Consider the following 10335-nt stretch of genomic DNA (forward strand, 5'->3'; position numbering starts at 1 on the left):
ATTGGGTTTCGAAATCCGTGTTCTCAGGTATTTTATGTCTCAATTCTAAAAAAAGGGTTTATAGGTAAAGAAATAATAGCACCTTCAAGGTGCATTTGGCTGGCATAAACACTTCAAATGGGGCATGGTCTGTGACAGGGTTAGCTGAGGTAAAAATATCCACTCCTTTTCCAAAATCAGGGGAAATTACTGTTTAAATAGAAATTGGCTGAGTTACCAATTAAAACAATTTAGATTGAAAAAGGCAGTGTGCTATAAAACAGAGAAATTTTTGACCCACTGGTAAGGTGACCAAAGTACAAGATAACAGAGAAGAAATTATCGAGGCAAGACAATCTAGGACTTCTAAATTTAAGGGTAAGCTGCAAAAATGCTCTGCCTAGGTACAGAAAAACCTCTAAATATTTAACTATAGCTGTTTTAAATGCAGATTGGGCTACATTTTCTTGGCATCACGGAACTTTCTTCCATTTCAAGGCTAGCAAACCTCCTGGAATCTTACCAATAGCCATGAAAGATTTAAAAATTTGAGTAACTGTGGTAAGAATGTGCATAGCTGATAAATAGGAAGAAAACATTTGGACTGCCTTACCGTTCGTCCTAGTGTTTCACAGATTTCTTTATCTAAAATTATGGCAACTGGAAAAGACCTAATCTAACATTAAAATATTTAACCAAGAGTTCAAACACACGTATTTTATACAGTGGCAGTAATATTTCTTTTGCCCAATGGAGCTCACAATGTTAGTTTGCTTACAACCAGAGGGATCCAAAAAGAAATAATGCCAACACGCTCAGCATATTTCTAAAATATTTTTTCCGCTAAAGTGTGCGTCATTCCAAAAACATGTCTGAGTGGTTATATTTTGGGTGAGGAACAAAATCAGAGAAAAAGTGTCAAATACATCTTTATACTACAATATTTCACAGCCTATTATATAAGATGGTTATTTACACAAACAGAGGCTTAATATGTACATAGAGCAAGGGGAAAAAACCTTATGTTTAGGAGTTGCTAGAGTAAACCAGCAAAGCTACAGGTAAACTGGGGAAGTCATTTAGGTCAAACTAGGTCATCAGGTTGGCTAAATCCTGAGCTGGCATCACACCAGTGTAAGACTCCTCCTTCCTTTACAAAGGCATCCACATTCATTGGACAGGAAAATTTAATTTTGTGTTTGTTCAGTTCATCACTTCTGATTTTTAATCAAGCTACTGGACACAGGACACAAATGCTCTCTCCACAGTTACTGCAGGTCCCTGATTCGATTGCATCAGTCAAACCACAAATCTGCTTGTTGCTCTCAGGGAGCAGGGCCTCTGCATCCCACAGGGATCAACTCACCCTCCCTGCTTCTCCTGAAGGTTGGCAAGATTGTAATGGGGCTGTGTGTGTGACAAGCCCCCGTAAATCCTTGAGCTTCACCTTCAGGAAGGGACACCTTGGGGATCCACATCTACCTGTCAGTGTGCTCAAGGACCCACCTTCACCCTCTGCCCTGGGAAAGGCTCTGGTCCCATTGACATCTCCCTGGTTCCTGGTTTGCCTGGGGTGCTGAGCAATTCCTGCTACCAGAAGCTTCTGTGGCTGTAAATTTCCTCTTTATTAATTTAGCTCAATAGGTAACATGTGACTGCAGGAATTTTGGCACGAGAATTAGGAGTTAAAATAAGAGAGAGCAAAGGGAAAAGGTTACCAGGGCTAATCTAAAGTGATGCTAAAGGCTTTACATGGTTATGAATAAAAAGTAACTTGTAAATAGTGGGTTTGATAGTCTTTTCTGAGGTTTATAAGTGACATTTCCTCTACTTCACCTTACTGCAATAATAACACAGATTTGCTATGCTACATTTTTGTAGAAATCTTGCAGGACACTGAAAGCTGACTATATCCTATTCATACTTTCTGCATGCAGAAGAGTGTGTTCTTGGACTTTTAAAAGTTTTCCATTTGGGGAGTAAAAATTTCTCCTCTAAGACCCAATTAATCATTGCACGCTGTGAGGCACCTCTAATGTACAGATTTAACGAGACAGGCCTTCCTGGTTTAGTTTTTTCCACCTTTGAATAAGTACTCCTTGACACATAAAAATCAAATATAAACAGCGCTAGGACCAAAATCCATGTTCTTGGAACCGCACCTAATTTAGAACTGTAAGAACTTGGGAATGTTTATATTTCATCCCTAAAGTCTTCATCTGTTTATATCTAAACTGCAATCTGAACTTAGACACAACTACAAGGCTCAGTGAAACAGGAGAGTGTTCCCTTGAGCCACAGTCCTGGAAATCCACCATCTTTTTTTCTTCATTAATATCTAATCCCCATTTAGTACGAATTTAGCTACTTTTATCCTGATGTGAAACTTCAGGCCTGCCTATTTCACTCTGCTGCCTGCTGCTTCTAAATACAGCAGTGCTGGTGGTGGAGGTGGTGATTGTGAGTCATAAACACTCTGTCATTGTAACATGTCAGATTTGTCCAAAAGAAACATATTTTTATATCTTAGATTATTTTATTATTAGTTTAAGAAGGTTCGTTTAGCTCCTAGCAAAGCCACGAGGAAGAATTATGCACTTAAGCAGTTCTATCTCAGATGTGTAATGCCTTGCAGTCATTTAACATGCTGAGACAAACAAGAGAATCCCCAGAGTGCTCATCTACTATGGGACTTATTTCATACTGCATCAATAATGTAAATTGAGATGTGAAGATAGCTCCTTGTTTTTCTAAGGTATGATTACACTAGTGCAGACAACATCCACTCAGCTTCACTGGAAACACTGGAGTCAGCTCCTTGATAAAAAACCTGGCCCATTCTTTATCTGAACAGAATTAAAAATTATACTATCAACAGGAAATTGTTGGGAGCAGCCTGGCTTTGTGAGATCAGTTGTTTGCTGTGATGTTTTCCAAGCCCCAGGTGAAGTGTTGAAAAGCCCAATGCAGGGGTTAATATTTCTCGCTAAAATGACTTCAGATAGTAGCTTTTGTTCTTCTCAGGGTAGTGAACTACCCTGGCCATCATTTAATTACTGTGGTGATTGGCAATTTGTTTAAGTAGACCTCACAGAAATTAATTCAGCTGGGTTTTTTGAGTCTATAAGGGCTCACCCATGAAAAACTTGCATCATCCTACCTTGATGCTTTTGGTGGAAAATGGAAGTCACCAGGAAATTCAGTTTTTCTCAGTGTGACCTTTTATCTACCCTAGTAAGACACACAACATTATGCTTAGTTAACATCCTGGTGCAGTGCCCATATCTACTATTGTACAATACATCGAACAAACATAAAAGACATCAATCAAAATCCTCAAAATGTCTTTTTCTGCCAAGATGCATAAACGTTTCCTATCTCCCATCAAATTATTTTAATTACAGCTGCTGAGCTTCATAATTATTTTTAGCCAGGCTGGCTTTTCTGTTGTTATTGAACATATGATATGCAATATATTGCATTTATACATCCCACTGGATTTTGTTATAGCAGAGCGACTCCTGTAGCTGAGATGGAGACTTTTTCTGTTATTTTGAAACCATTTGACATTTTGCTGGAAATTTTCCACCTTTACTATCTTGCTAAGGTTTTGGAGAGGGCAAGACAGAGACAAAAGAAAATTCTTTGAGCTCTCTCAGGTGGTTTCCTCCTATAGCTTTCCTTCTTCTCCCCAAAATGTTTCATACAGATGAGTTTCTTATTAAAATCCTCCTTATAAAATCAGCTCCAAAACAAACAAAACTGAAACATGATATGGACAGATTCTTACTGACAAGAGGAGCCAAATCCCTTTTTTTTTTTTTTCATTACTTGTTATAATCCAAGATCATAGAACCAGGACCTTTATCTTTTCAGGATCTTTGTTTTCAACTATGCATCCTGAATTTTGCTTCAGTTTAGGGTCTCTCCCTGCAGGCAATAAAACATAAGGTAATTACTGAAAGAAATAAAAAAATAGTAAGCTTGGCTTCAGCTGAGTAAAACCAATTGGGTTTCAAATATACACCAGCAAGACCCTGTATGTTTGAGTGCCACTGAAACACATGCCATTTATAACACAACAATAGTAATCCTCTTCTGAAAGACACTGCTAAATGTGTAAGTCACTTACCCAGGAAGAATTTGTATTGCATTTCTGAAAGCAAAATTACAATAGCTGACAAAACATGAAAGTTTCATCATGGTGGATTAGAATGCACACAAGAAATTCAAAGGAATTCACCGTTACTCAACATTTCAACTGACGCTCTTTAACGCGTCTTTGGGGAGCAGATTTGTCTCTGCACTCTATAGTAAAGCCACATGCATAAAAAGGTTGGATTACAGAAACCTAGTAAATAATATAACAAACAGCTAGTTAGGCTGCACAGCAACATGAGCAAATATGTGTTGTTCCTACCCTGCTGATCCCCAAAGAAAATGTGTCTTTCTTTACTGCTAATACTACTGTTTCTTTGCCCAGGAACTTCCATGACATCAAGAGATTATCAGTTGATTTGAAGATTCTTTGTCCCTCCTCGCTCATCATGGTCCACGCTTGTGCAGGTTCCTCTACATTTCAATACATTACAGAGTGCTTGCAGATAGAAAATTTGATGCCACCTCTCCCTGCCAAGTAAGAAACGCCCTCAGCATTTATGATTTCCAAAGATCTGTCCAAAGAAGGACAAGAAAAGTACACAGCTAATATTTTTTAGACACAAAAGATTTTAAAAAAAATAAACAAACAGAAAAGTGTCCTTTTGGCTGGAAGGAAACCAAATTCCATTTGTACTTGCATAAGGTTAAGAAAAAATTTAGCAGCCTTAATGTATTATTAGGAAAGATGCAAGTGAGGAAAGGGAGGACATTCAGCTCTCAGTCAAGTAAATACCAGTCAAAGGTACAACACGAAAACCCTGGTGGTGGATACAGAATCACAGGATTCAAACAAACTTAAGAAAACAAACTGAATGAACTACCCCGAGCTCCATTCTGCTGCAGATGGTACCTTATGTAGTAGCTTACAGACTACACTTCATCCTGCAGCGTAAATATGACATTTCTCAGTAGATTTTTAATGTCATTAGCTTTCCTTTTTTTACTCCAAGACATTCAAATTATTAAACCTAAAGAAACATGGCAACATTTTTTGCAATCTTGTAGAGACTAGTTCTTGGCCTTGTACCATGTATCATTAGTACACATTAGGAGAAAAGCAATTGCTGCTGCAACACCCTGGAGTGAAACAAAATTTGGAAGAGTGGTAAACAAAACTGAGGAAGAGTTACTGAAAATGGACAAGATTGACTATAAACCATCTGAAGGCAAAAAATATGAGGTCAAGGTATGACTTACTATGAATTTACACATCTAGTAATTAAAATGTGAAGGCCACAGTCTCTAAGTGTGGAACTCTAGTTCTGAAGAAGACATGGGTATGATCCCTTCAACATTATATTCAAGAGTTAAGCTGTGAACTAAAGAACAAACTCAACTAAGATGCTCAGATAAGAGAATATTTAGCAGGTGCACTTTTGTATTTCAGCCTGCTATTGCCTCTGTGAGAATATTGAGTTCTGGATGCACACTTTGAAAAGTGCATTGAAAAATTAGGCAATTATAGTAGAAAGTCATAGGAAACATTAAAGAAATTGAAAAAGATGCTGTCTCATGGAAAAGCTCATTTAGCCTAACTCTGACAGGATCACAGAGCAACTTTATCACAGTCTGTAGGAATTAAACAGACAGTCTGAGAGAAGCTGGAAAGTTCCCCAACAGCACAGACCACTCCCCAGCCTCATCTCAGGTTGCGGTGGATCACTCTCTGTATAAGAATTTTTTAAACTTTGATTTTAAAATTAAAACTTCCCTAAAATTTTGTCTATTTCTGTCTTTTTCAGGGCTCAGTTACACAGGAAGTCACAGTGGATGGGCTTGGTGGAACCTCTGCCCTTGCCTATGTTTTACTGCTTGTCATCTTCAGCTCTCACTGATGATCCTGAGCATTTTTGACCTGCAAGAAGTCCATTAAAAGACCATGAGCTACAGCACCAACTCACACCTGTCACCTGGGGTGGGCAGCTGCTCCCAGTGTCAGGAAACACTCCACAGTGAGATTATTCTAGGGTCAGTCTTACCAGATCAGCATGGATACCTTATTCTGCTCCCACTGGCCTGTAGCAGGTGCCCCTCTCACTGTCTGGGGTGTCTTTGCACTACGAAAGATCTCAAATTCTTCCTGGATAAGAAAAATCCTCCACTGAACCCAAACTCTCCTGCCCCACAGAGAATATCCTCCATACCATCTCCAGGGAAGGATCCCTGCACACCCTCCCATCCACCTCTGGGGAAAGCAAACAAATGAGGATGTGGCCCCACGCCCTAATATCATATATAACACTTTTAATCATCTTACCGATGAAAACTGCCGTGTAAGCTCTTTTTATCTCCTGGCTAGTTTCATATTAATATATTATCTCCCTGCAACTCATGACTACTTCCAGACGGTGCCAGAGAAATAGGAAACTGTTTAGATGCTTTCTCCTGTTCCTATGGCAAAAATCAAAGAAAGAAAAGGAGAAAGTATATTACAGAGAATTGAAAACAGGTACCTTTTATTAATGTAGCTGATAGTGCTGTGGAGTTCACTGTTCTTGTTTAATTGGGCTACATATTGATTCGACTGTGGCAATGCAACTAGACAAATGTTCCTTAATTACATTTTAAATTCAACTTTCTGAGGCTGAAGGTGCTTTTCAAAAGCACACGTAGCTGCCGGCCCCACCACAGCACAGGCTGTCTTAAAGCTGCGCAGACGCTGAGCAGTTGTGCCCAACACTGAACCAGTGCAAAGCCTTCATTAAAATAAAACGCAGCTCTGTAATGATATTTACATGACATTCAAAGTGCTCTTTGTTCTTACAATAAAATACATTCCGGATAATTCCACCCTACCCAACCATAGTTCCTATTATTCAATTTTGCAATTCCTCTTATGTAAGCAAAGTTTTTTTTGTAACATGTTCACTAATTATTACTTTTGTAGGGAAAGGTTCAGAAGTATTTAGACTCCTAGGAGAGTGAAGACAAATGCATTATAGAAATAATGCATTTAGCCTCCAGGAGTAACCCTCAGCTCACTTATAAAAAGCTTGTGCCAGTCAAATCTACAGAATATGATTTGATTCAACTCTGGGGGAAGAAAGAGAAACACTTGCCTGCCTCCAAAGTTCAAGCAAAGATGCTTGAATTGAAGCTGCCAAGATGGGAGGTGGCAGAAAATGGAGGACTTGAATCTAGGGGGAGAATAAGTAAAAAAAATATTTATACATTCTGTCGTTCAGCTCTAATTGCTTCAAAGATTATTTATTTTTCATTTTTTTGGAAAATAGCTTGCAGCTTCTTAACATATTTTTCAAAGAAGGAGCTGGAAGGCATAATAAAAAGCAAGCAGGGATATGCTTTCTGAATAGACTGAAATAATTAATGTGAGAATGCTTCCGCTTGAGCATTTTTTATGAACAAAAAATACATTATTTTTGCTTTTAAATTGGAGATAATTTGTTACACGGAAGTGGTGGTTTCTTTAATCTTGAAATAATGCTAATTACAATGGTATTTGGGATCTGAATTTTTGCAAAGCTATTCCCTCGTTTGCTGCTGACATAACGAAGTTACTTACAGACTTCAGAGGCTTGTGGCACAGCCCCACTTTGTTTGCCTGTTGTCCCTCTTGGTTTCCCAGTCCCAAACCTCATTACTCCTGTGATTTGACTATGTGGGGTTTCATCTCCTCTAGTTCAGTCACTCCACAAATAGCTAGTTGGAAAAATCCATGTTCTAAACATAATCTTCTCTTTTTTTGTCACTAATACAAGCTCTTCCCAGAGAGTGACCAAAACTCACAATCACATCTAAGCCTAAAGGAAAAGCAACATCTCCCCACACTCTGCTGCACCAGAGTATATTTCCAGGCGGAAGGTAGGAAGGCTTTGTCCGTTTACTTTCCACTGAAAAGCAGCTTTTACTTATTTTACTGTGGAATTGCCAGGGAGTTTAGTCATGGAGCTGCACTGGGCACCTGCACAAACACAGACAAGAAGCCAACGCAATCTTTGTCCTAAAATCTTCGAGCACATCTTTGATCAGGTACATGGATGTACCTGGACACTCCCTTAGATTTCAAATCAAGGTCAGTTTGATTTAGCACAGAGATGGATCCTGGGGGTTGAGGTCCTGCACGCTCCCTTTCCACGGGCTCTTCCCAGAGGTGTTTGCCATGCCCAGGGCTGCACAGCAGGAATTCAGTGGGTGTATTTACCTGCTGGAAAGCAAATGCAGACACTGTTTCTGCAGCCACAGTTTCATTTGGCAGAGAAACAGGTGCTTATCCACCAGGCAAGGGCGACACTCCCTCGTCTCCACTCGGGGCTGTGTACACAAACAGAAACAACACGCTGCAGGTACATACGCGCCGTGTTCCTTTCTCCAGGCATCTTTCATTATTCAGCATGTTTTCACCACTGAACAACAAATTGTTAGTGGTGTAACAAGACAGGAACACGTGTTTGGATACGGTGTGCTACCTGCACAGCCTGGCACTTGCTCTGCTGAGCCGCAGTTCCCTGCTCTGGCAGGATCAAAGCACCAAGTAAGACAACAAGGAAGCTTATGGTGGTGTTGAGAACAGGTAGATGAGAAAGCCTGCATTTCTCAAGGGATGAAGATGGTGAAAAGCCCTATTTTTTTATCATTTTGCAGGACCAATATTCCTTCTCCTCCATAAAATTCGTATATAGTCTGAAACAGGGAGCCAGGTGAGGTCTCAGGTAAAATGACTTCCAGGTTCTAGACCTGAGTTACCAGCAGGCTGACAGTGTTATTCAATGTGATCAAAGGAAAAGCAGGAAGCAGAGGGAATTGATTATAATAAGACTTTTTTTAGCTGTGCTGAGTTTAGTGAGAGCAAAACATCTGCAATGATATGTCAGGAAAACAGGCCAAGCTTTTATTTTGAAAAGTATTAGCTAGGTCTGAGGTAGGAAGATGCACAGACTTGTGAATCATCAGCATAAAAGTAGTAGTTAAATTTGTGTTTTCAGATGAAGGTGGATAAGACCAAGCCTCTAAAATAAAATCAGAAATAGATTTGAGAGATGAACTAGCAGAAAACAGAGACCTGACCAAGAAACAAGTTTTAAGAAGATGGGGATGAGGTGTACACACAATTCAAGATAGTCACAGGTTCTTGGGAGGTCACCTGGTGCATCCCTCTGCCCTACAGCAGGATCAATTATCCTCCTGTCTTTCCTTTCAGAAGTCTGTCTGCCCTGGTCTGGACGGCCTCCAACAGTGGAGATCCCACAGCCTCTGCAGGCAGTCTACCTTAGTGCTTTATTATCCTGATTGTTATGAAAGTTTCCTGATGTCTAACCGGAATTCTTCGCTGTAATTTAAGCCCATTATGTCATGTCCTTTCCATTATGCACAGATTGTTTCTGTCTTCCCTGCCGCTGTTTCTCCTGTAATTACTTTCATGTCCCCTCTCAAGCGCTTATTACTTAACCTAAACAACCTTGTTCAGCCAATCTGTCCTGCTAGGTCGGGGTTTCTAGACCTTGTATTCAGGCCCCTCTACAAACAAGTGACAACTTTTCTTGGGACATAACCCAGGAAATAGTGCATGTACAGAGAAGGGATTGCTTCTCACCTCTCCCAGGTGATCGGTCTGTTTGAGCACCGCATATTGCAGCAAGATGTCACCATGGCCCCCCAGTCAGGTTGTGATCAGTGATGATCCCAAATCAACCAGTTTTTCTGTAATTGGGTAGCTTGTTGGGCTTAAATACCATTGATTTGCACCCATAAAGCTTCTATTTCTGTGCTCAACTCCAACCTGGGCAGGAGTCTGCTCTGAAAGATCATTTAGCTGAGGATACAGTGCATCTGTTCTCTGTATTTCCCACACATTGATTTTTGATACTGCTCCTTTGGAGAAAATGATAAAAAGCTATCAATCTAAAATCAAATTATTTTTCCATCAGCCTTTAATGCCTACTGCATCTGGGCCCAAAAGATGTTTTATATTTCTGTTATTTACAGACTTCTGGAGTCTGTGAAAGATTCAGAATGACATTTTGTAAATAATATTTCCCTTTTTTCCCCTGCAAATTTCTTTTTGGAAATAGGACATTCCTCTATTTTATATGTATATATTTGTTTCAAAATCTGAGCCTTGGTGTTTTGAATCTATTAATCTTTGCAAAAACATTTTCCATGACCAAAAGAGAATATTCATGTTTTCTCAAACTAAATATCCCTTTCAAAAAGGCATCTACGTGACAGATTTCCAAC

This window comes from Myiozetetes cayanensis, unplaced genomic scaffold (assembly GCF_022539395.1).
Source record: "Myiozetetes cayanensis isolate MyiCay16 unplaced genomic scaffold, myiCay2020 scf18, whole genome shotgun sequence".
NCBI lineage: Eukaryota > Metazoa > Chordata > Aves > Passeriformes > Tyrannidae > Myiozetetes > Myiozetetes cayanensis.